Consider the following 25,111-nt stretch of genomic DNA (forward strand, 5'->3'; position numbering starts at 1 on the left):
GATTATACACAATATGTTCTAGACTGAACACAGTAGCTACCTAAGAATTTCTACTTGACTAACTAACTGATTCCTAAAACGTAATGCAGTATGTTGAATACTATAAAATAAAATAAAATATAGTGAATAAAATAAAATAAGAACTCAAGGGTAATGCAGGGTGGGGGTACAAAATAGATAAAGGGAATAGGCTAATGTATATGGGATAGACTTATGTATATGAGATAGGCTATTTATGTATATACAGATATGTGCATTAAAGTGTCATGTGAATAAAGTGAGGTCGTGTTTGTGAGATATACAGACTCTGGTGTCCCGTGAACCACAAGGTGTAGGATCTTCCAGAGGCTTGCAGTTGTGCATTAACTTACCATTGGGCCACCCCTAACCAATGCTCACAAGCAGAAACGGTTGCAGTGGGCCCAGAAATTCATGAAGTTCATTTTCAAACAGTGTTGTTTACTGATGAGAAACCTGGAAGGTACAGATGGATGGAGTAGTGGATGGTTGGTGGATGGCCACCATGTCCCATCAAGGCTGTGACATCAGCAAGGAGGTGGCGGAGTCATGTTTTGGGCCAGAATCATGGGGAGAGAGCTGGTAGGCCCCTTTAGGGTCCCTGAAGGTGTGAAAATGACCTCGGCAAAGTGTATAGAGTTTCTGACTGACCACTTTCTTCCATGGTACAAAAAGAAGAACCGTGCTTTCCATAGCAAAATCATCTTCATGCATGACAATGCACCATCTCATGCTGCAAAGAATACCTCTGTGTCATTGGCTGCTATGGGCATAAAAGGAGAGAAACTCATGGTGTGGCCCCCATCCACCCCTGACCTCAACCCTATTGAGAACCTTTGGAGCATCCTCAAGCAAAAGATCTATGAGGGTGGGAGGCAGTTTGCATCAAAACATCAGCTCTGGGAGGCTATTCTGCCATCCTGCAAAGAAATTCAAGCAGAAACTCTCCAAAAACACACAAGTTCAATGGATGCGAGAATTGTGAACGTGATATCAAAGAAGGCTCCTATGTTAACATGTAACTTGGCCTGTTAAGATGTTTTTGATTGAAATAACTTTTGATTTCAGTAAATATGACCTCCTAATGCTGCAAATTCAACAAATAACCATTTTCAGTTCTTTACAACCTATAAAATGTTTTGAAACTCTGTTGTGCATAATAATTGGGAGCAGTGCATTTTGAGTTTTTTTATTTTTGACAAAAATACTGTTATCATTGGGAGGTTTGTTCAATAACATTTGAATTATACCCTAACGGTTGATGATTTGAAAATTATACTGACTGTCATTTGCATCGACTTTTTAGGAAAATCAGAGAAAAATATCATTTGCATAATAATTTGGAACGGTTGGTTGAAATAGGTTGAAAAGGATTTGCAAATCATTGTATTCTGTTTTTATTTACATTTTACACAACGTCCCAACTTCAATGGAATTGGAGTTTGTATAATAATACAAAATTTAATACATAATCAAACAAAAGGTCCATCATAAAAAAAACAGACAGGGGCCAGTCATATATTAAACCTCACTGAAATTAAAACACAAATAATGTGGCGCTTGTGTTTATCAATTACATTAAGCTTTCAGTGTGTGCCACCGAGACAGCCAGTGCACACACAGCTGTTGCATGAACTTGAAATCATGTCAAGAAAGTAAACTTTAGGCGTGCATGCTGTATTTTCAAAATTTAGGCATATTCCGATATATTGTAGAAGTAAAAAATACAAATAAAAATAAATAATCCTGTTTTCCTGTCATTATATTTCCGGGGAAACAGGAAATGATTTGGATGGCCATTCCTGGGAATCCTGTTTCCCGTGATTAAACCCTATAGTGTGCGTGTGAGCCGTGTAAAAATTCCAATCACACTTTTATACATGGCACTAAATTACATTTTCCCTGGTAAAGCATGTTGAGTAAGGGGGACCCCCACACAAAGAGTAGCCGAGGGACCAATGACCACCTTAATCTGCCACTGATTGTAGCCCATACAGGCAACAGCACTCACAGGGAATTTATCATCGACAAGGACTGACTGGGGAAGACAAACTAGATACACTGAGGTAATAACGAGAGGAGACACAGCTGAGGGGAAAAACACAGAGCAGACACCTGCAGGACAAACAAGGTCATGTGTTCACAGGACTTGGAGGAAACAGAGAGAGAGGCAGCTAGAGCGAGAGGGGGGGGGGGCAGAGAGAGAGAGAGAACACAGAAGACAAACAAGGGAACACAGTATCTGGAGGAACCAGAGAGAAGGAGGCAGTGAGAGAGAGAGGGAGAGAGAGAGGAGGGCCAGAGCAGGTGGAACACAAGACTACATACACTAGGGAGAAAAGCGTAACAAGGAACAGAATAAACGTATAACAAACACAGGGCCAAATCATGATGCTGCTTCTTGGTGGAGCAGCATCATGTACACTTCTTCTCCACTCCTCCGGCATCCTTTCCCTTTCCAGGATGGTGTTAAACAGCCTTGTTAGGACTACTTGTTCATAATCTGCCAATCACCAACCTCAACAGACTTCATCACGTCATCAACTTCTTCCGTTGTAACAACAACGGATCTATCGTCGCTCTCCTCCGGTGGTTCTTGAAAATATTCAGTTTCATTGTCCCATTCAGGTTGAAATCTGCTATTTAAAATGTTCTCACTGTCGGAGAACTGACTATTATCGCGGAAAATAATATCCAGTTTGCGCTGCTTACACCGACTTGGATCCATCGCACTGGCAGATTAAGGTAAGTGGAATCTAATGGTAAATCTAACGGGAATATTTTATTTGACGGTTTAACATTTTTCTACTATTTATAAATCAGACTCGGTTTTGAAAATACGTTGAGAGAAAAAAACAAAACACAAAGGAACACTAATCCTGAAAAATCGCATTTTCCTTCAAGAACGTTTTTTTCCATCTTATTTGGCTGCTCCTGGCAATTTCGATGGGTCACAATGATACATGAGTCCTACTCAGTCTCACCATGAGTACCTCATGAGTGGTCTCATTAATTTTGAACCTCAGGGCATAAAGGATTTAAAATTTCCTTATCATCTGATACATTTTCATTATTTGTGTCTGTGGGCCCAGGACACCCGAGTGGTGATTTGCGGGCCCTCCGGCACAGAAACACAGACTATGGAGTTGAAAACACACCAGTTAATTGTAGCGAGTGGGCTAGGGGAAACAAGCCCCAGAGCAGATGGACACGTGTCATGACAAGGGCTACTCGCCTGTGTGTGTGTGGGAATGGGGGTTTTACCTGTGGCACGTTGATTATTCTAACGAGCAACAGGTATACAGCCTATTACATCCAGAGCTAGGAGGGACCCAAACACACAACACAGAGAGATGGGAGGCAGACGAAGGATGTTTATTGGACCACACGATGGAGATGGCCGGGAATCCCGGTCAGGTAGGGATGGAGCAGAGCAGGGCAGGGATGATGACGACCGGGGAGGAGGGGTCCAGGATCCGGGTGGAGAGACGAAGAACCAGGCTGGATGGAGTGGAACGGACAGACTTGGTCGACAAGAGGGGACAAGCAGGTTAGGGGAAGAGAAAGCAAGGAGACATAAACTAGGACCTTGGAACAAGCGCTAGGACTAGGAACAAGGAACTAGGAGCTTGGAACTAGGAACTAGGAACTAGGAACTAGGAAATGGCAGTACAACTTGGGTAAGCTAGTTGACGGTCTGGCAATGAGTGACTGGGGAGCTGGAGAATAAATACTGTGTGGGTGATGAAGGTAATTGATCCCAGGTGTGTGAAATTGGCCTAAGGGAGGAGCCGTGGATGGGTCAAGAGCGGCCTCTAGTGGTGCTGGGAGGCTGTGGGCCTAACACAGCGGGGTGTGAGCAGGGTTTTGAAGGCAGTCTTACATCCCTGTCGCGGATGCGGACCAGGTGGTAGGCGTTGCGGAGGTCAAGTTTGGTGAAGTGGGTGGCACCCCAGATGGGAACGAAGACTGAGTCCATCAGAGGCAAGGGATACTTGTTCTTGACCCTGATGTCATTGAGTCCCCTGAAGTCAATGCAGGGACGGAGGGTCTTGTCCTTCTTGGCAACAAAAAAGAACCACGCACCCAGCGGAGATGATGAGGGGCGAATGATCCCGGCGTCGAGGGAGTCACAGATGGAGGTCTCCATGGACTCCTGCTCGTGCCGGAAGAGGTTATATAGGCGACTGCAGGGGAGGGGGGCGCCTGGCAGGAGGTTGATTGCGCAGTCGTAGGGGCAATGAGGTGATAGGGACAGCGCGCCCTGCTTGCTGAAAACCCGGGCCAGGTCCCGGGCCAGGTCCCTCCCTCGGAAGGGAGCTCCGTCCAGATGTCTTTCATTATTATATTTCATTTTATTAGAACCTCCACCTCCTTTGACAGATGCTTCGCAGAGGTTTTTAAATCCGTGTTGTCTTTTTGCATCTCGCCAACCATGCGATGCAGTACATCAAGGCTGGCTTTGATCCCGGTAATGTCTCGGAGAAGCGGACAAAGCATGTCTTGCATCTTGTTAATCTCATCCAAGACACTAACCTCTACAGCACTCAGGATTAGATCGTCTGTGTCCATTGCTGAGTCTGTCTTCTTTCTTTTCGATGGATTATTGCGGTCCTGGTCGTCTTCTATGATGTACTCGTGATAAAAAAAATTGATGTAATCCTCGAGGTCCTCCACTTTGGTTTTGCGCAGAGTTCATTTTTTAAAACTTATATATATATATATAACTTAAAAACAGTCCCCAGCCCACCTTCATCCTCAACAGGGCTCTACATGGCGCCCGTCTCACCATGAGCCCTGGCTCTTGCGGACTCAAATTTCCTTCCTCCCACGAGACATTCTCTCGAGCCATGTTTACACCAGTCGTGATGCCTGAGGTGTACCTGCTCCAGATTCTCAATGCAAAGAAGCAAAGTAAAAAATAGAGATAATGACAATTTTGCACAGGGCTGAGTTTTCATGAGTTTTCTCATTTAATTATTTTAAAATTTCTTCAAGGTTACAGTAAAGTTCCAATTTTTTACACTAGTTAACAAATATTTCATCAATTCACACACACACGCACGCACGCACAAACGCACTCACGCACGCACGCACACACACGCAAACACACACAGTTTTGCCTGAACATCCCCAGCATTAAGTAGTTGTTGATGTTAGGCCCACGGCCTCCCAGCACCACTAGAGGCCGCTCTTGCCTCATCTGCAGCTCCCCCCTTGAGCCAATTGCACACACCTGGGATCAATTACCTACATCACTCCACACAGTATTCAGTCTGCAGCTTCCCAGTCATTCTTTACCAGACCGTCAACTAGCTTACCTGAGTTGTAAAGCTGCTGGCTCCATTTCTAGTTCCAAGTTCCTAGCTCCTAGTGCATGTTTAAAGACTCTAGTCTATGTCTCTTTGTTTCGTCTTCCCCTTACCTGCTTGTCTCCTCTCGTCGACCCAGTCTGTCCATCCCTCCCCAGCCAGCCAGGTTTAACTGCTTGTCTCCGCTCGTCGACCAAGGCTGTCCGTCCTTCTCCATCCAGCCCGGTTCCCCGTCTCTCCACCCGGATAATGGACCCCTCATCCCTGCCCAGCCCTGCTCCATCCCTACCTGACCGGGTTCCCCCGGCCAGCTCCACCGTGTGGGCTAATAAACATCCTTTGTCTGCCTCCCGTGTCCCCGTGTCGTGCGTTTTTCCTAGCGTCTTTCCTAGCCCTGATCGTGACAGTACGGTCTGTCCAAGAAAAAAAACATTGACCCAGCAGACACAGAGGGGCTCCACCGCGCACTCTGGGACCAAGGAGTGTTGCTTGGTCAACAAGACCAGGCCCTCTGGGACATCGCGGAACACCTCCGGACCATCTCGGCGGCCGTCAGCAGCCTGCAGGTTCCTCCAGCTCCCATGGCCCCCCCTGCTCCTCCGGCCCTCCCTCCCTCCGCCAGGGCTCCCAGCGCCTCTCTCCTCCTCCCTGAGCCCCACGTTCCAGCTCCAGCGCCCTACGACGGCACCTGCCGCGCCTTCCTTGTGCAGCGCGCGGTGGTTTTTCAACAGCAGCCATCGTCGTACGCTTCCGATGGCGCGCGCATCGCATTCCTCATCTCCTGCCTGAGAGGGGCGGCTCTCGGCTGGGGTTCCACAGTTTGAAGTCAGGGGGGCCCCGTGAGTCTCTCCTACGATCTGTTCACACGCGAAATGAGGAGAGTCTTCGACCAACCAGTTTGCAGCAAGGAGGCCGCCAGAAGACTCCTCTCCCTCCGCCAGGGTCCCCGTAGCCTCGCCTCCCTCGTCGTTGAGTTCTGGACACTAGCCGCAGAGAGCGGCTGGAATGACGAAGCCCTACAGGACGTGTTTCAGCGTGCCCTGAACGACAAGTTGCGGGACGAGTTGGTGCGGCGGGACGAACCCACAGACCTGGACCAACTGGTGGAGACCACCATTCGCCTGGACAACCGGCTACGGGAGCGCCGGTGCGAGAGGGAGGGGGCGAGACTCCAGCCCGTGCCTCCCGCCTGGGCGGCCATGCCCCGGTCTCCCACGCCCACTACTCTTGGGCGCCTCAGAAGTCCCCCGACTCTCTTCGATGCCGAGCCCAGGCAAATCGGTCGCTCCCGGATCTCCCCCGAGAAGCGAGCCTGCCGCCTACAGACCGGCGCCTGTCTGTATTGTGGCCGGCTTGGACACCTCCGAGCCACCTGCCCAGTCCGGCCAGAAGAGGGTGAGTCTTGCTAGGGTAACATTCCGGTCGCTCCAGCTCCAACCCTCTCTCCCGTCCTCTGCTCCCAGCTACCCTCTCGTGGGGGGGTATAACACGCTCTTCCTCCGCTCTCATAGATTCCGGGCGGATGCGAGTTTTCTTGACCTGCGACTAGCACGCCAGCTAGGGCTGACACCCGTCCCTCTCCCCACACCGCTCGAGGTCAAGGGGCTGACCGGGTCACATCTGACCCGGATTACCCACCAGACGGCCCCCCTCGAGCTGCTACTCTCCGGCAACCACCGTGAGTCCTTGAGGTTCTTCCTCATAGATTCCCCACTGAACCCCCTGGTTCTGGGGTACACCTGGCTCCAGACCCACAACATTCAGATGGACTCGCTTGGGCAGCGTGAGCTCCTGGAGCACACACTGCCATGCCCATTGCCTCCGCTCGGCCTCAACCCCGCCGGGGGACGTGCCACCAGGGGACCCCAAGAGCCCTGACCTGTCCTGGGTTCCATCACAATATCTGGACCTGGCCCCTGTCTTCAGCAAGCAGGGTGCGCTATCCCTACCACCTCAACGTCCCTACGACTGTGCAATCAACCTCCTGCCAGGCACCCCCCTCCCCTGCAGTCACCTGTATAACGTCTCCCGGCTCGAACAGGAAACCTACATGGAAACCTACAGCCGCTGCCGGGATCATTCACCCCTCGTCGTCTCCGCTGGACGCAGGGTTCTTCTTTGTTGCCAAGAAGGACAAGACCCTCCGTCCCTGCATCGACTTCAGGGGACTCAACGACATCACAGTCAAGAACAAGTACCCCTTGCCACTGATGGACTCAGTCTTCATCCCCATCCGGGGTGCCACCCACTTCTCCAAACTCGACCTCCGCAACGCCTACCACCTGGTCCGCATCCGTGAAAGGGACGAATGGAAGACCGCAATCAACACCCCGCTCGGACACTTCGAGCATCTGGTAATGCCTTTTGGTCTGTCAAATGCCCCAGCGGTCTTCCAGGCCCTAATTAATGATGTCTCCGGGACATGCTCAACTTGTTTGTCTTTGTGTACCTCGACGACATCTTGATTTTCTCCAAATCCCTCTCCGACCACGTAAAACACGTACGCCTGGTGCTGCAGCGGCTCCTGGAGAACCGTCTCTTCGTTAAGGCCAAGAAGTGTGTCTTCCATGTTCCCTCTGTTTCCTTCCTAGGATTCATCATTGGCCGAGGAAGGCTGGAGAATGACCCCAAGAAGGTGGCCGCCGTGATGGAGTGGCCAACCCCAGTCAATAGGAAGCGGCTCCAACTCTTCCTCGGGTTTGCAAACTTCTACCGGCGCTTCATCCGAAACTTCAGCCGTATTGCCGCTCCCCTCTCGGCCCTTTCCTCCACCGCAGTGGGCTTCAAGTGGACACCCGCGGCCAAGGCCGCATTCCTCGACCTCAGAAGCCACTTTTCGTCGGCCCCAGTTGTGGCCCAGCCCAACGCCAACCTCCAGTTCGTGGCAGAGGTGGACGCTTCGGACATGGGGGTAGGAGCGGCACTGTCTCAGCGTTCTCCAACCGACGGTAAGCTCCACCCCTGTGCTTTTCTCACCCCACCCGAGCGCAATTATGACGTGGGCAACCGGGAACTCCTGGCCGTCAAACTACCCCTTTGTCGTCTGGACCGATCATAAGAACCTGGCCTATATCCGGAAGGTGAAGCATCTCAACTCCGGCAGGCCAGGTGGGCGTTGTTCTCCAGCCAGTTTAACTTCTCTCTATCCTACCGCCTAGGCACCAAGAATACCAAACCTGACGCCCTGTCCCGTGTGTTTGCACCAGAGGAGAAGACAGGGGATCCAGAACCCATCCTTCCACCTCTGTGCCTTGCCGCCATGCTCACCTGGGAGATCGAGTCCCTTGTCACCCAAGCGCAGGAACACCAGCCCGACCCATGTACTGGACCCCCTAACCACCTGTTCGTCCCTGACTCTGCACGCTCCCAGGTTCTGCAGTGGGCCCATGCCTCCCGCCTCAGCTGCCATCCCGGGATCACCCGCACCCTGGCCGTTGTCCGCCAGCGCTTCTGGTGGCCACTCCCTGCTCCCCGACACCCGGTCCTTCATCTCTGCCTGTCCCACCTGCGCTCGGTCCAAGACCTCCACCCGACCCCGCTCTGGCCTCCTCCTCCCATTACCTATCTCGACTCGTCCTTGGTCCAGCATCGCCCTGGACTTTGTCAGCGGTCTCCCACCATCCCGGGGCAACACTACCATCCTCACGGTGGTGGACCACTTTTCTAAGGCAGCCCACTTCCTCGCCCTGCCCAAACTACCATCGGCAAGGGAGACCGTGAACCGGCTGGTGGCCGAGGTGTTCCGCCGCCATGGCATCCTGGCAGACGTGGTGTCGGACAGAGGACCCCAATTCACCTCCCAGGTCTGGCGAGCCTTCTGCTCAGCCCTGGGGGCACAGGTCAGTCTCTCCTCCAGTTTCCACCCCCAGACTAACGGCCAGACGGAGCGGGCAAACCAGGAGGTGGAGGCCATGCTCCGCTGCCTGACAACCAGCAGCCCCACCTCCTGGAGCAGCCAGCTGCCATGGGCTGAATACGCCCACAACACCCTGGTCAACTCCTCCTCTTGCCTGTCGCCTTTCCAATGCTCTCTGGGCACCCCACCCCCACTGTTCCCTGCCCAGGAGGCTGAGATCGCCGTACCCTCTATCCAGGTCCACTTCCGTCGCTGCCGGAGGACGTGGAGGAGGGCCCACTCTGCCCTACTCCAGGCCTCTGCCAGGTACCAGTGGCAGGTGAACCGGCACCGTGCGCCCGCACCCACATACATCCCCAGACAGATGGTATGGCTCTCCACAAAGGACTTGCCCCTCAAGGTGGACTCCCAAAAACTCGCTCCCCGGTATGTTGGTCCCTTCCCCATTGTGTCAATAATCAACCCCTGTGCCGTACGCCTCCGTCTCCCTCCCTCCCTCCGTGTCCACCCCACCTGTCCCTGCTTAAGCCAGTGGTTTCCAGCCCTCTCTCCCTCCCCGCCAAAGCCCCACCACCAATGGTGGTGGGGCACAATCGATCCTGGATGCTTCCCTCATCCGGGATTTAAATTGGACTCGCCCTTCCAGTTCCAGATGTCCGCCAAGGGGCGTCCGTAGGGGGGGGGGGGGGGTACTGTTAGGCCCACGGCCTCCCAGCACCACTAGAGGCCGCTCTTGCCTCATCTGCAGCTCCCCCCTTGAGCCAATTGCACACACCTGGGATAAATGACCTGCATCACTCCACACAGTATTTAGTCTCCAGCTTCCCGGTCATTCTTTGCCAGACCGTCAACTAGCTTACCCGAGTTGTACAGCTACTGGCACCAATCCTAGTTCCAAGTTCCTAGCTCCTAGTGCTTGTTTCAAGTCTCTAATCTATGTCTCTTTGTTTCGTCTTCCCCTTACGTACTTGTCTCCTCTCGTCGACCCAGTCAGTCCGTCCCTCTCCAGCCAGCCCGGTTTACCTGCTTGTCTCCCCGCTCATGGACCAAGGCTGTCCGTCCTTCTCCATCCATCCCGGTTCCCCGTCTCTCCACCTGGATCCTGGACCCCTCCTCCCGGTCATCATCATCCCTGCCCAGCCCTGCTTCATCCCTACCTGACCGAGTCCCCCCGGCCAGGTCCACCGTGTGGGCTAATAAACATCCTTTGTCTGCCTCCCGTCTCCCCATGTCGTTCGGTCTCTCCTAGCCCTGGTCGTGACAGTTGAAGGTGTCTTGGTAACTTTAAGAGTTGTTGAAGCCCTCTCCCGTCATGTGTCGCAGCGCAGAGATGTGCTCAGTTTCCACAGTGGGGTCAGCCTCTCATGTGGAGTTGGAAATTGTGTTGGTAGCAGTTGCCTTCACAATCGTATCCACATTCGCAAGATTTGCTCCAATCACAGGGTGGTAGATCCTCCACTGTGCTGCAGGAATGCCAAAGGCATTCTCAACTACTCTTCTGGCTCTTGAGAGGCTGCGGAAGTGCAGAGGGCACTGCTCGTGTGGCGACTGGCTGGCTTTGGCACAGTTTTTGTCTATTTTTTGGTGTTGTATCGCTTTGAAGTCAATGTTTTTTGTTCTTTTACAGTGGGGCAAAAAAAGTATTTAGTCAGCCACCAATTGTGCAAGTTCTCCCACTTAAAAAGTAATTTTCATCATAGGTACACTTCGACTATGAGAGACAGAATGGGGGGAAAGAATTCAGGAAATCACATTGTAGGATTTTTAATAAATTAATTGGTAAATTCCTCGGTAAAATAAGTATTTGGTCACCTACAAACAAGCAAGATTTCTGGCTTTCACAGACCTGTAACTTTTTCTTTAAGAGGCTCCTTTGTCCTCCACTCGTTACCTGTATTAATGGCACCTGTTTGAACTCGTTTTCAGTATAAAAGACACCTGTCCACAACCTCAAACAGTCACACTCCAAACTCCACTATGTTCAAGACCAAAGAGCTGTCAAAGGACACCAGAAACAAAATTGTAGACCTGCACCAGGCTGGGAAGACTGAATCTGCAATAGGTAAGCAGCTTGTTGTGAAGAAATCAACTGTGGGAGCAATTATTAGAAAATGGAAGACATACAAGACCACTGATAACCTCCCTCCATCTGGGGCTCCACGCAAGATCTCACCCCGTGGGGTCAAAATGATCACAAGAACGGTGAGCAAACATCCTAGAACCACACGGGGGGACCTAGTGAATGACCTGCAGAGAGCTGGGACCAAAGTAACAAAGGCTACCATCAGTAACACACTACGCCGCCAGGGACTCAAATCCTGCAGTGCCAGACGTGTCCCCCTGCTTAGGCCAGTACATGTCCAGGCCCGTCTGAAGTTTGCTAGAGAGCATTTGGATGATCCAGAAGAGGTTTGGGAGAACGTCATATGGTCAGATGAAACCAAAATAGAACTTTTTGGTAAAAACTCAGCTTGTCGTGTTTGGAGGAGAAAGAAAGCTGAGTTGCATCCAAAGAACACCATACCTACTGTGAAGCATGGGGGTGGAAACATCATGCTTTGGGGCTGTTTTTCTGCAAAGGGACCAGGACGACTGATCCATGTAAAAGAAAGAATGAATGGGGCATTGAAGATGAAACGTGGCTGGGTTTTTCAGCATGACAATGATCCCAAACACACCGCCCGGGCAACGAAGGAGTGGCTTCATAAGAAGCATTTCAAGGTCCTGGAGTGGCCTAGCCAGTCTCCAGATCTCAACCCCATAGAAAATCTTTGGAGGGAGTTGAAAGTCTGTGTTGCCCAGCGACAGCCCCAAAACATCACTGCTCTAGAGGAGATCTGCATGGAAGAATGGGCCAAAATACCAGCGACAGTGTGTGAAAACCTTGTGAAGACTTACAGAAAACGTTTGACCTCTGTCATTGCAAACAAAGGGTATATAACAAAGTATTGAGATGAACTTTCTTTATTGACCAAATGCTTATTTTCCACCATAATTTGCAAAAAAATTCTTTAAAAATCAGACAATGTGATTTTCTGGATTTTTTTTTTCTCATTTTGTCTCTCATAGTTGAGGTATACCTATGATGAAAATAACAGGCCTCTCATCTTTTTAAGTGGGAGAACTTGCACAATTGGTGGCTGACTAAATACTTTTTTGCCCCACTGTATGTTTTATCTTTTAACACACATTTGCTGCTGTGAGCTTTAAACACTGAATCACTTTTACCTTTTCAACTCTGTCAGCCATGGATGCACAGTTATCTCACACATTTCACTGTCCAAACAGACAAAAAAGTGTTGGAGGGACATTGGTACAATGGTAACGGAAGGAGAAATGCTCACTGATTGGAAGCTGGCAGACTCAAATGAGAAAATTTTGTGTGTCAGCGAAACCTCAGAGTAGACATGAACATCTGAAGCCACGAATTTCATTCTTTTGCAGAGGGAACATCAAAGTCCACGAAGTGAACCTGGGATGTGATTATTACTTGTTGTTTCAGTGATCATTCCTAAAGTTTGCCCTGGCTTTCGACTGAAGTCCTGCATGGAGGGGATCCACCTTTTTTGCCATTTTTGGCAAAAATTTAACCACAGCTGCAACATGGAGCAAGCTGGATCTTCACAGTCGGTCCCGATGGCCGGGCTGAGGGCCACGAGCCGCTATCAGTGGAAGGAGGAGAAGAAGCCCATGATGTCCAGGGAGCTTTTCGGGGAGGTCATCCTGCTGGGAGCGCTCAAGCTGAAGGTGGAGAAAAAGGTGGAAAAACACCAAGAGGAGCTATGAAGTCACCTTCCAGGGACAGGGCCCTGGAGGAGAGCCGGCGGCAATTGGGAGCGAGGCCAATCTCCCTCTTCCACCTGCAAAGCCTGAATAGGCTGAACTTCCGGGTGATAACAGTACACATATACATATACAATATGTGTCGGATCAGGCTGTGGCGGTGTTCCTGGGGGGGTACACGGAGGTGCTGATGGCCCCGAGGTGCCTGAAGGACAGCAACAGCTTCCTGTTGGGTATGCGCCAGAATCAGGTCCTCCTCGGGCAGGATGCCGCGGGTGTCCAGGGGTTGGCCCACCCCCTGGCGTTCTTCAACATCGGGGCGGACAGGGGCTACCTACTTTGTTCCACACAGCCGGCTTTCTGCCGTAGGTGCAGGGCTAGAGGCACCGCAGAGGGAGCATGTGGCCAGCAAAGGTGCAGGTTCTGTCAGGCACTTGGGCACGAGGCAAAGGATTGTCCGATGCCCAGGACCTGCCACATCTGCGGGTCGTCCAAGCACCTCGCAAAGGGATGCAGCTGGGCCTATGCTGCCTCTTTGAGAGGCAAAGGCAACACCTGGAGGGGGCTGGGCGGCCAGACTGCAGAGCCTGCGCCTGCTCCTTCCATGACTGCGGTTGGCCATGCAGCTGCGGCTGAGTTGCCTGCTGTTTCGGTGCCGGTGGCACCCCCGATGTGCCAGCCGATGTGCGGATCCCTGGTTTGGCGCTGCCCGGGCCAGAAGTGGCAGTCTCAGCGCCTACTGTGGCGGCTCCTCAAGCCATGGCCAAACAGGCATCGGCTACTCCTGCAGAGGTCACTGGGAAGGATCCTCCCACAGCATCTTCTCCCGCACAAGCTCCTTCTGTAGCTGTGGTCCCCAGGGCGGCACCTCCTGCAGGGGTCCCTGGGCTTGCAGCCTCCAGGGAGCCCCCTCCGGTGGAAACTCCTCCTGCGACGGCTCCCCCTGCGTCAGCTCCGCCCTTAAGGAGAGAGCCGCGGCGGAGATCAGTGGGAGACCCCCTCTTTGGAGAATGATGGGCAGGGGGGGCAATGAGTTTCCTCCGCTTCCCCCAACAACAGCCCTATTCCTGGAGGGAACTCATGGACGAGAACCCGGAGGACATGGTGTTGGGCATGTACAACTGACGTTGGGATTGTTGCTTTGTTTAGGTGGGCGTATTTTTTTGTGTTTCAGAGTCTTCAGAGCATAAATTTGGTCTTAATCAACTGTGTTAAATTAATTGTTTTGGAATTGTCACAATTAATCCACGGGGAATGAAGGGCTCAGTTAAGAGGAGGGGGGTGTTTGATTTTGTTAGGGGTTTGGGATTCACAATTTGTTCCCTGCAAGAGGTTAATTAAGGGATGAGAAGGACGTGGGAATTTTTATGAGGGAGTGGGACAAGGGGGGGTCCGTCTGGAGTGTGGGGGGTTCACAGTTTGGGGGTGGGTATTCTTTTTGGGGATGGGAGGTTAGGGTGGAAAGGGTTTTTGTTGTGATGCAGGGGAGGGTGCTGGGGGCGGATATTGTTTATGGGGGTCTTTCTTTGAGGGTCTTTTGTAGGATGAGGGAGAGGAGGGAGTTCATGGTCAGTCTGGGACCCCACCTGGCCACCAACAGACCAGTTGGGGGGGGACTTCAACCTTGATGTAGGGAGGGACACTAGTGGGGTCTTTGTAAAGGGATTCATGTCTGAGCCGGGTTGGTGGATGGTGGGAGGGCCGTCGACTGGACGGTCCCACATGGCGCAACTCCCGTGGGATTCCGAGGAGGCTGGACTCCATTTTTCTCTCGAGGTCCTTGGGTGTGCTGTTTGGGCGGGTGCTCCCTGTCTTCTTCTCGGACCATGATGGGGTTCTACTTTGGGTCCAGTCCTGTGCTCCGGTTTTTGGCCCAGGGAACTGGAAGTTAAATCCATCCATCCACAGCTGTGTCGCCTTTTTCCCGGGGTCTCGAGGGGCTCAGGCCTCTCTGTGCCGGAGTGGTAGAGTTGTGGGGGGTGGCTAAGGAGAGGGTTAAAGCTCATGCCATTAGGTATAACAAAAGGAAGGTGAAGGGGGCGAAGAGGGAGGTGCTCCGCTTGCAAGGCCTCCTCAAGTTCGAGTATGGCGTGGGGAACCTTGGCGGCACTGTAGACCAGTGAGCTTGTGACTCCCTTAAAGCGCAGCTTAGGGAGGTCTACGAGAGCAGGGCCCGTGCGTACCTGCTGCGGTCACGTCGAGAGTTCGCAGAGAGCAACGAGACGTGCTCCACAGCCTTCTTCAGCTCGGTAAGGACCCAGTAGGCAAGGCAGGTGTTCACAGGTGTCAGGGACAGCCAGGGACAGGTGGTGACAGAAGCGGAGTGATGGTGAGTGTTGCCACTGACCACTATCACTCTGTTTTCTGTGAAAGGGTGGTGGATGAGACCCGGACAGAAGCATTTTTAGAGCGTGTAGCCAGGCAGGTGCCGCCTGACCTGGCAGAGGCTTTGGAGACCCCCCTCACTCTGGAGGAGCTTGAGGGTGCCCTCCGAAGGATGGGAAAGCTAAAGGTCCGGGGCATCAACGGCCTGTCGGCTGAGTTTTACCTCAAGTTCTGGGGTGTGCTCCGTCCAGTGGTGCTGGAGGTGCTAAAGGGTCCTCCACGCAGGGGCTCTTGGAGGGTTGATGGCTAAGGGGGTGATTTCCCTTCTTTTCAAGAAGGGCGACACCTCTAATCTTAATAACTGGCCGCCATTGACCATGCTGTGTGTGGATTACAAGTTTCTAGAAGATGTCCACCGGTGAGTGTACATGACTTATCCCCATTGGAACTGGTGTAGAAGGTCGGTATTATGTCGCGGCGCCTTCAAGCAGTGCAAAGGGCCACGAAGCCCCCGAACTCTGCAGCCTTGTAGACACCCTACGGCTGCAGGAGAGCCCAGAGTACCCTGCCCTGCGGCCACAGAAGACCCCCCCTTGCCACCAGAGAAGCCAGAGGGCTGTGGGGCAACCCCCACACCTAGCGCTGAGGAGCATTACCCAGTTCCAGGGAGCACGAGGAGACCCCACAGCCCAGGGGCGCACACATACAACCAACCCCCAGGTGCAGGCACAAGACACAGCAACAGGCACAGAACCCTGGCTGCAGGCGCAAGGCACGGACCGCAGGCACGGATCCCAGCCCCATGCCTACAGACCACACCCCGCCCGAGCTGCCCGCCCCACAGGCGAGCCAGCAGGACACCCAAGCCCACCCACACCCCGCGCAAGGGGGAGGCCCGCCCCACCGCAGCCGACCATACGCTCCACCCGATGTGAGCGCCAAGTGCCCATACATGTAGCAGTGTGTGCTCAGCGTGGGGCACCTCGATGTTGCCACCCACCCCCCTGCCGATGCCAGCAGGCTGCCAGATATACAGGCCCTCCACCACCACCAACACCAAGGCTGCCCGCCGCAGAGAATCCGCGCAGCAGAAGCAAATGGCCAACAGATGCCTCCCACACCCCAACCCACACCCACAACTGCAAGCAGCTCCCCCAGGGGCCCCGAGAGGCACCCGGCGGCACTCTCCGCAGCCCCGCCAGGTCGCAGCACATCTTAAGCAACCAGGCGCAAGCCGCCAGGCCTCCAGCCCAGCCGACAGGAGGGCCCGCCCGACCGCCCCCCGGACAATTACGCCCCCTCACTGACCCACCAGCGACCGGCCATCCCGGAAAACCCCAGTGCTCAATGTGTGCTGTTGGTATTTGCAGTTATAATTGCGGGGTTGGGGGTGCGAGTCCTTCAGGCAAATCGAACCTGAATCACTCGCACCCCTTCTACCCTGCTGACCCTGGTCCGGTGGAGTGCTGTTCAGAGTAGGATTATTGTGCGAGTGTTTGTGTTCTGAGCTAATGTGAGTGGGATTTAAATTTCGGGACGGACGAGAAGCAAGCTTGGGCAGGACCATGACAGGCAAGATGGCAGCTGCCCGCTGCATCCCTACCCACATAGCTTGCACCCTGTTTGTATATTCTGGAAAAATGGAGTTTTTAAGTGAACGATATCAGTGAGAGGTTCAATCATTTCAGGTAGTTGTAGGATGTTGTTTGTCAATTTGATTTTAACTTTTAGAGACTGCTGTAATGGAAGGAATTGAAGGAAGCCTTGGCCACCGATATTGTACCTTTGGGTTAAGGTTGGGAATGATATAAGCAAATTGTTTTCAAAAATATGTTCTAGATGAGTAATTCCTTGTCTTTTCCAAGACCTAAAGATTATTGGTCTGTTTTTAACCAGAAAATTTGGGTTGTGCCAGATTGGCGTGAATTTGTTTAGAGATAGAGTTTGACCACTGAGTTTAAGGAATTTCCACTAGGCTGACAGAGTTGTTGCGATAAATGGGTTTTTAAAGCAATTATGTTTCCTTATTGATTCAGTAAGGAATGGGAGATCAGAAGATGATAACTCCTGACATTCTGTTTGTTCAATGTCTCGCCATCCATGGGCCAATTGTTGCTCTGGTTGTAACCATATAATTATTAATTGAAGATGGTTTGCTAGATGGTAGTATCTAAAGTTTGGGGCTGCTAGGCCTCCACAGTCTTTGTTTTTCTGTAGTGTTGCTAGTTTAATTCTCGGTTTCTTGTATTTTCAATAAAATGTATTGACTATTGAGTCTAGAGTATTACACCAATGTACTGTTGGTTGCACGGGGGTCATTGAAAATACAGAGTTTATTTTTGGAAGTATATTAATTTTCACTGCTGCTATCCCACCAATAAGTGAGATGGGTAGGTTGTTCCATCGAATGAGGTCTTCTTCCATGGATTTGAGCAACGGAGTGAAGTTGAGGGTAAACAAATCTGACAGATTGGTGGAGATATCAATACCAAGGTATCTAATATTGCAGTCCCCCCCACTGAGTGGTAAGACTGTGGTTTAGTCCAATTTATTGAAAAGTCTGAGATAGCTGAGCTTTTAGATATAAAATTGAACACCTCCGGCAGGGATGATATTGGGTTCCGTATGTACAACAAGATATCATCTGCATACAAACTGATTTTGTAAAACAGAGTTTCCTGTTTGTATGTCTACGATATTACTGTTTTGACGGATGGCTGCCGCGAGGGATTCAATAAAGATACTGTATAGTAAAGGGGAGAGCGGACATCCTTGTCTTGTGCCGTTTTGCAGAGTGAAATGCTGTGAAGTGTAACCATTGGTGATGACAGAAGCAGATGGGGAGTTGTAGAGGATTCTGATCCATTGAATGAGTGACTCTCCAAAGCCAAATTTGATGAGGATTGAAAAGAGATACATCCAATTAACTCTGTGAAATGCTTTTGTCAGCATCTAAAGAGGCAACAATAGTATAAAAGTTGTTCTTTTGAGATAGGCTGATCAGACTGAATAAACGATGCATATTGCTGGATGAGTGTTTGCCTTTGACAAAGCCTGTTTGGTCTGGGTGAATTATAAATGGAATTTCTCTTTCCATGCTGTTGGTAAGTGTTTTACTTATAATCTTAAGGTCGCAACTGATAAGGCTTATTGGTCTATAACTGGAGCTAAGGGTTGGGTCCTTATTGGCTTTCAGCAAAACCAAAATGAGAGCCGTATTCATATTTGGAGGCATGGTGGAGGTTGACTTGACCTCTGTAACCATTCTGATGAATAATGAGGATATAAGTGGCCAGAAGTGTTTACAAAACGCCACGCTCCTACCCATGAGGTGGTCCTGTGGTTAAGGTTATGGGCTTCTAATCCGTTGTGGTCTGCACGCATGGGTTCAAGTATCTTCATTGTAGTGCAGTGTGCTGTGGCTTAGTTCATCGAAGTGCCTGTCTAGTGAAGGAGATCCAAGGTTTAAGTCCCAGCTGCGCCTGAGGTCAAGGATAATAGATTTATTCCCTGCAGTGTTCCTTTGTTATTGCGATCAACATGCATTTTTAACAGAGTTGTATCTTAATTTCCAGATGTAGAGCATGTTGTTGTGGCATAGTTGGTCAAAGCACCTGTCTTGTAAATACAAGATCCTTGGTTCAAGTCCCAGCAGTGCCTCTTGGACTTCAATGCTGTTCAGTGGAGGCAGTATGCATACGACAATAATATATCTCAGTGAAATATTTCCCAAAAGTGAGTATGAAGCACAATGGAGAGCGTGCTGGACTTCTCGACCTCATAAGCAAGGAATTCAAAGTTGTGCATTCAAGTCCCACAAAAGTCATGTCTGTCTCTCGTTACAATTTACACCATGAAATTCACAAGTCCTGTGGACAGTCATCAGACAATATAAATTACTCTGCACTTCAAATTGCTTTTCCTCAGAAATAAATCAAATTGATGAAGGATGTTACACATGATTGTTTTGAGGATGTGCTCTACCCCATCCGATTGGGTTGCCCATAAGGCCATGGGCTGCTAATCCGTTGTGCTCTCCACAGTTGGGTTCAGGAACCATGTGTATTTGTGGCTGGTGATTTAAAATTTGCTGAAGGGATAATGGATTTAAATCTCTGCAGTGCCCCTTTGTTATTTCGGTCAACATGCATTTTAACAGAGTTGTATCTTCATTTCAGGATGTAGCGCGCGTGATGCTGTGGCTCACTTGGTTAAATCGCCTGCCTAGTTAACAGGAGATACTGGGGATGAAGTCCCAGTTTGGACTTGAATTCCTTTCAGTGAAGGCAGTATGTATATGATGAGAATATATCTCAGTGAAAATTTTCCCAGAAGTGACTCTCAAGTGTACATTGGACAAATAGTTGTCACAAGCAAGGAATTCAACGCTTGTGGTTTGACTACCACTGGATTCATGTGTCTGTCTTATTATCTTTTACTCTATTCTTAAAATTAAAGTCATAAGTCCTATGGCCTTGGCATGGTAGTGGACTGTAAAAAAACTCTGTACTTTAAATTGCTTATCCTTAGAAATTACTAAAAATGATGAAGGATGTTACACATGGTTGTTTTTGAGGATGCACAAAGCCACTTCAGATGAGGTGGTTGAGTGGTTTAGGCATCAAGTCCCACTAAAGTCACGTGTCTGTCTTGTCATATTTTACACAATTCTTAAAATGAAAGTCATAATGCCTATGTCCTTGGCAAGGTAGTCTGACTATCAAAATAACTCTGTACTTTAAAGTTATTTTCCTCAGAACCTACGCAAAATGATGAAGAGTGTTACACATGGATGTTTTTGATGGGGTGGCCTACAGGTTAAAGCCATGGGCTGGTAAGCCCTTGTACACTGCGTACAGGGGGTCAAGAACCATCCACCTCATGCCTTAGTTGATTAAAGCACCTGTCGAGTAAACAGGAGATCCTGGGTTGAATTCCCAGCAGCGCATTTCAGACTTGAATGCCGTTCAGTGGAGACATGATACGACAATAATATATCTTAATGAAACACTGTTCAAAAGTGGCTCTGTAGCACAATGGCATACACATTGTACTTCTAGGCCTAATAAGCGAGGAATTTAAAGCTTGTGGGTTCAAATCCCGCTGCACTCATATCTGTCTTATAAATTTATAAGTCCTTGGCAACATAGTCTGACTGTAAAAAACCTCAGTAATTTAAATTACTTTTCCTCAGAACTTACACAAATTGATGAAGATGTAACACATGCTTGTTTTGAGGATGAGGTGGTCCAGTGTTTAAGGCCATGGGCTGCTCATCCATTGTGCACACCAGGGTTCAAATCCCATCCGCATTCGTGGCTGGTGATTCGATCAATATCAATTCGGATTTCGGTCAATATGCATTTTAACAGAGTTGTATCTTCATTTCTGGTTGAAGCGCATGTTACTGTGGCTTACTGGGTTAAGTAGCCTGCCTAGTTAACAGGAAACACTCGGGATGAAGTCCCAGTTTGGACTTGAATTCCTTTCAGTAGAGACAGCATGCATATGATGAGAATATATCTCAGTTCCTATATTCCCAGAAATGGCTCTTGAGTGTACATTAGACTTATTGGCGTCGCAAGTAATTCCATGCTTGAGCTTCGCTTGTTTTGAATCCCTCTAGATTCACATGTCTGTCTTATTATATTTTACTAAAATCTTAAAATTAAAGTCTTACGTCCTTAGCAAGGTAGTCTGACTGTAAAAAAAACTCTGTACTTTAAATTTATTTTACTCAGTACTTATACAAAATGATGAAGAATGTTACACATGGCTGTTTTTGAGGATCCGTTACACCTCTTCAGATGAGGTTGCCTAGTGATTTACGCGATGTGCTGCAAATCCATTGTGCTCTGCCTGCATTTGTTCACGTCCCATCCACATCGTGGCTGGTGAGTTAACATTTGGGAAAGGGATCCTGCAGTTCAAATTTTATTTCTGTCAATATGCATTTTTAACAGAGTTGTATCTCATTTCAAGGGGGTAGCGCATCGTCCTGTGGCTCAGTTGGTCCCAGCTGCTTGAATGCTGTTTGGTGGAGGCAGTTTAAATATGACAGTAATATATCTCAGTGAAAAAATTCCCAAAAGTGGCTCTGGAGTGGATATTGGACTTCTGGCCCTCGTAAGCAAGGCATTCAAGGTTGTGGGATTGTGTCACTTGTCTGTCTTGTAACATTATAGACAAAATAGATCTGATTATCAAAAAAACTCTGTACTTAAAATTAATTTTCCTCAAAACTCACACAAATTGATGAAGGATGTTACACATGTATGTTTTGAGGATGTGCCGCACCCTTTCAAATCAGGTGGTCCAGTGTTTAAGGCCATGGGCTGTTCATCTGTTGTGCTCTGCACGCCTGTGCTCAAGTCCCATCCACATTCTTGGCTTGTGATTTAACATTTGGTAAAGGGATGATGGATTTATATCTCTGCAGTGTCCCTTTGTTATTTTGGTCAACATGCATTTTAACAGGGTTGTATCTTTATTTCTGTATGTAGTGCATGGTGCTGTGGCTTACTGGGTTTAATTGCCTGCCCAGTTAACAGGAGTAACTGGAGACGAAGTCCCAGTTTGGATTTCAATTCCTTTCAGGGGAGGCAGTATACATATGACAACAATAACTCTTGTAAAACATTGGCCAGAAGTGGCTCTATCGGACTTCTAGGCCTCATAAGCAAGGTGTTCCAAGGTTGTGGGTTTGAAAAAATCCATTATCTCTTGACCAAAGGTTGAATCACCAGCCACAATGTAGATACAACTTGAACCAATGTATGCAGAGCATGATGGATTAGTAGCCCATCGCCTTAATCACTAGGCCACCTCATCTGAAGAGGTGTGGATTTGCTTAGTTGGCCAAAGCATTTGTCTCATAAACAGGAGAGCCTGCGTTCAAGTCCCAGGCCTTTTGGACTTGAATGCCATTCAGTGGATGCAGTATACATACGGCAATAATATATCTCAGTGAGCAATGACCCAAAAGTGAGTCTGAAGTGCAAAGGAAAGCGTGCTGGGCTTCTAGATCTCATAAGCAAGGAATTCAGGAGTTGTGAGTTCAAGTCCTACAATCAGCTTCATGTGTCTGTCTTTTTTTCTTTTACACAATTCTAATCATGAAAGTCCCATGTCCTTGGCATTGTAGTCTGACTGTAAAAAAAAAACTCTAAAACAGAGCTCTATTTTCATTTCCGGGTGTAGAACAAGTTGCCATGGCTTAGATGGTCAAAGCGGTTGTCTAGTGAACAGGAGATCCTGGATTTGAGTCCCAGCACCACCTTTTGGACTTGAAAGCAATTCAGTGGAGGCAGTGTACATTTGTCAGTAATATATCTTAGAAAAACATTACCTTTAAGTGGCTCCTTAGCCGAAGGGAGAGCGCATTGGACTTCCAGGCCCCCTAAGCAAGCGTCGTCATCTATTTGTGTTGAGCAGGGGCCATTAAGTCAACACAAATAAATTGACAGGCAGCCCTGCTGGTAAAGGAGATGGACGCCCAATGTGGGGCTCCAACCCATCAGAAAGTCCCTGAGAAAGTCTCATGTTCTATCGACTGAGCTAACTGGGCAGTTGAGTGCCCTCATTTGTCTATCCAAAAATGTAAGCAACGAATGAAATAAAGGCTCTGTAAAACACAATTTATTTTTTTTGTTAACTTGTCTATATATATGCCATGAAAATGGCATGTTTTTGAATTTTCATATGTTAAATTAGAAAAAAAAGGCAGGGGATGCAAAGTAAGCAATCAAGTTCAAACTGGAATGTCCTCCATGCATGACAGGGCAGCGCCCAGAATGCTCTGCACAGCTTGACTCCTATAATGATAATCTGCCTTTGTAAAATGTTGCAATGTTGTTTTTCATCCTTACTTTTACCTTCATCGGTGTGATATGGTATGAACATGATCCATCATATTGTTCTAGAAATATGAATGCAATAAAACAACGGTGGCGCAGTGCATTGCACTGCTGCCTCACAGCAAGAAGGTCCTGGGTTTGATTCCCACCTGGGGCGCTGTTGGCACCATGCTGTGGCGGGTTATCTCCCAAATAGGAGCCTTTCTGTGTGGAGTTCGCATGTGCTCACATGGGGTTTCCTCCACCTCACGTCAGTAAGGACCCCCACCAAAAACATGCACCCATCGTCTGACCAGCGATAGACACTTGTCCCCAGGCACGTCCACGTATGCTGCCCACTGCTCCTGGCTGTGCCCCCGGAGGAAGGACAAGCCAGGATGGGTTAAATGCAGAGGCCTCATTTCACTGGCCACCATCAAAGCGTGTGTGTGCAAGCGTGTGTTGCGTGATGAATAAAGACTGTTTCTGTTTCACCATCTGGGTGTCAGCCAAACTTCAGAGTAGAGATGAACTGCTCGAGCCACAAATTTCATTCTTCTGCAGAGGAAATATCATGGTCCATAAAGTTGATCTGAGATGTGATATTTAACACAATAAATACGACGCACCGTGAATGATAATCAACATTTACAGTCCCCCTCAAAAAACGACACCAAACCAAAGCCCCCTTTCCACCTCTCGAGGGAAGCGTACTGTCCCCGTCTGCCCTGAGCCTCCATCTCACCTTCCACCCTCCTTATGACCCCCTCCCTAGCCTGATAAGGTCCAGCCTGGCCATCCACAAGCCCTTTTTGAAGAGGCTTATGAGCAGCCAGAGCAGGAAGCCTTCCCTCCTGATTCCAGGTCAGGGTGAACCCTCTCCTTACCCTCCTGAGTAGCACTCCCACCCTCACCAACACCACCCCAGCGAAAGGACAGTCCCACATGACATGACAGATGGTCTCCTCCTCCGAGCACTGTCGGTACAAGGTGGTACGTAGCTGCAGTGCTTTCTGGTTAAGGTGCTTGAGCCCATTGTCCAGGCCAGGAGGCTGGACCGCCAGCCAGACTGCTGCAGGGATGCCTACGACAGCTGGCGCCGTCACTCCCTGCCTGATCTCGGTGTAGAGCCTCCTCTGGTAGAGCCCCAAACCCCCGTCCAATGCCTCAGGGTGAGCCCAAAGCCACTTTGCTGCATGGCCATAGTTCCATGGCACCTGCTCTGACTGGGGCCCCAAGTTGCCCAAAGTCCTCATCACCCTCCTCGCCTGGTAGGAGAAGAACAGCCGGAGGAAATGTTCGGATGGGTGGACCACTGGAGAGGACAGTTGCCTCAATAAAAAGGAAAAAAATAGCCGTCCTGCTTCAGTGGGAGGTGAGGCACGCCCCTTCTGCCCTCCCCGATCGGCCCATACATACGGGCCCTCGCCGCATACTTTCACCGGCCTTCCCACACGAAACTGATCATGAGACGTGTGTGTCAAAACCAGCACCTTCCCTGTGAGGGTCAGTGTCCTGGATTTCTCAAGGGCGACATTCCTCTGGACAGCTTCAACTTGCCTGGTCCAATTTGCTGTGGCACTGTGGGCTGCCTCAAAGTCCACCCTGAGTAATCTCAGGGGTCCTACGCAGAGCGACAGCCCCCCTGGTACGTCTGTCCTTCCCTTCCACCTCCCAGAGAACTTGACCAAGGTCTTCGCCAGATTTACTTCCACGCCAGACACTCAGCCGAACTCCTGGAAGATCTCCAAGGAACGGAGTAGGTAGGCATCACTGTCCAGCAGCAGGGTGGTATCTTCCGCATACTGGGGCAGCTTCACCCTAAGGCCACCGATGCCTGGTCGCTTTCCTCTCACACCCAGGTCAGCCCGAATGGCTTCCGCCAGGGGCTCCATGTAAAGGATGTAGAGCAGGGGTGAAAGTGGACACCCCTGTCTTAACCCTGAGTGCAACCCAAAAAGTTCCCCGAGGTGGCTGTTCAT

Source organism: Zeus faber (assembly GCF_960531495.2).
Source record: "Zeus faber genome assembly, chromosome: 13".
NCBI classification, from domain to species: Eukaryota; Metazoa; Chordata; class Actinopteri; order Zeiformes; family Zeidae; genus Zeus; species Zeus faber.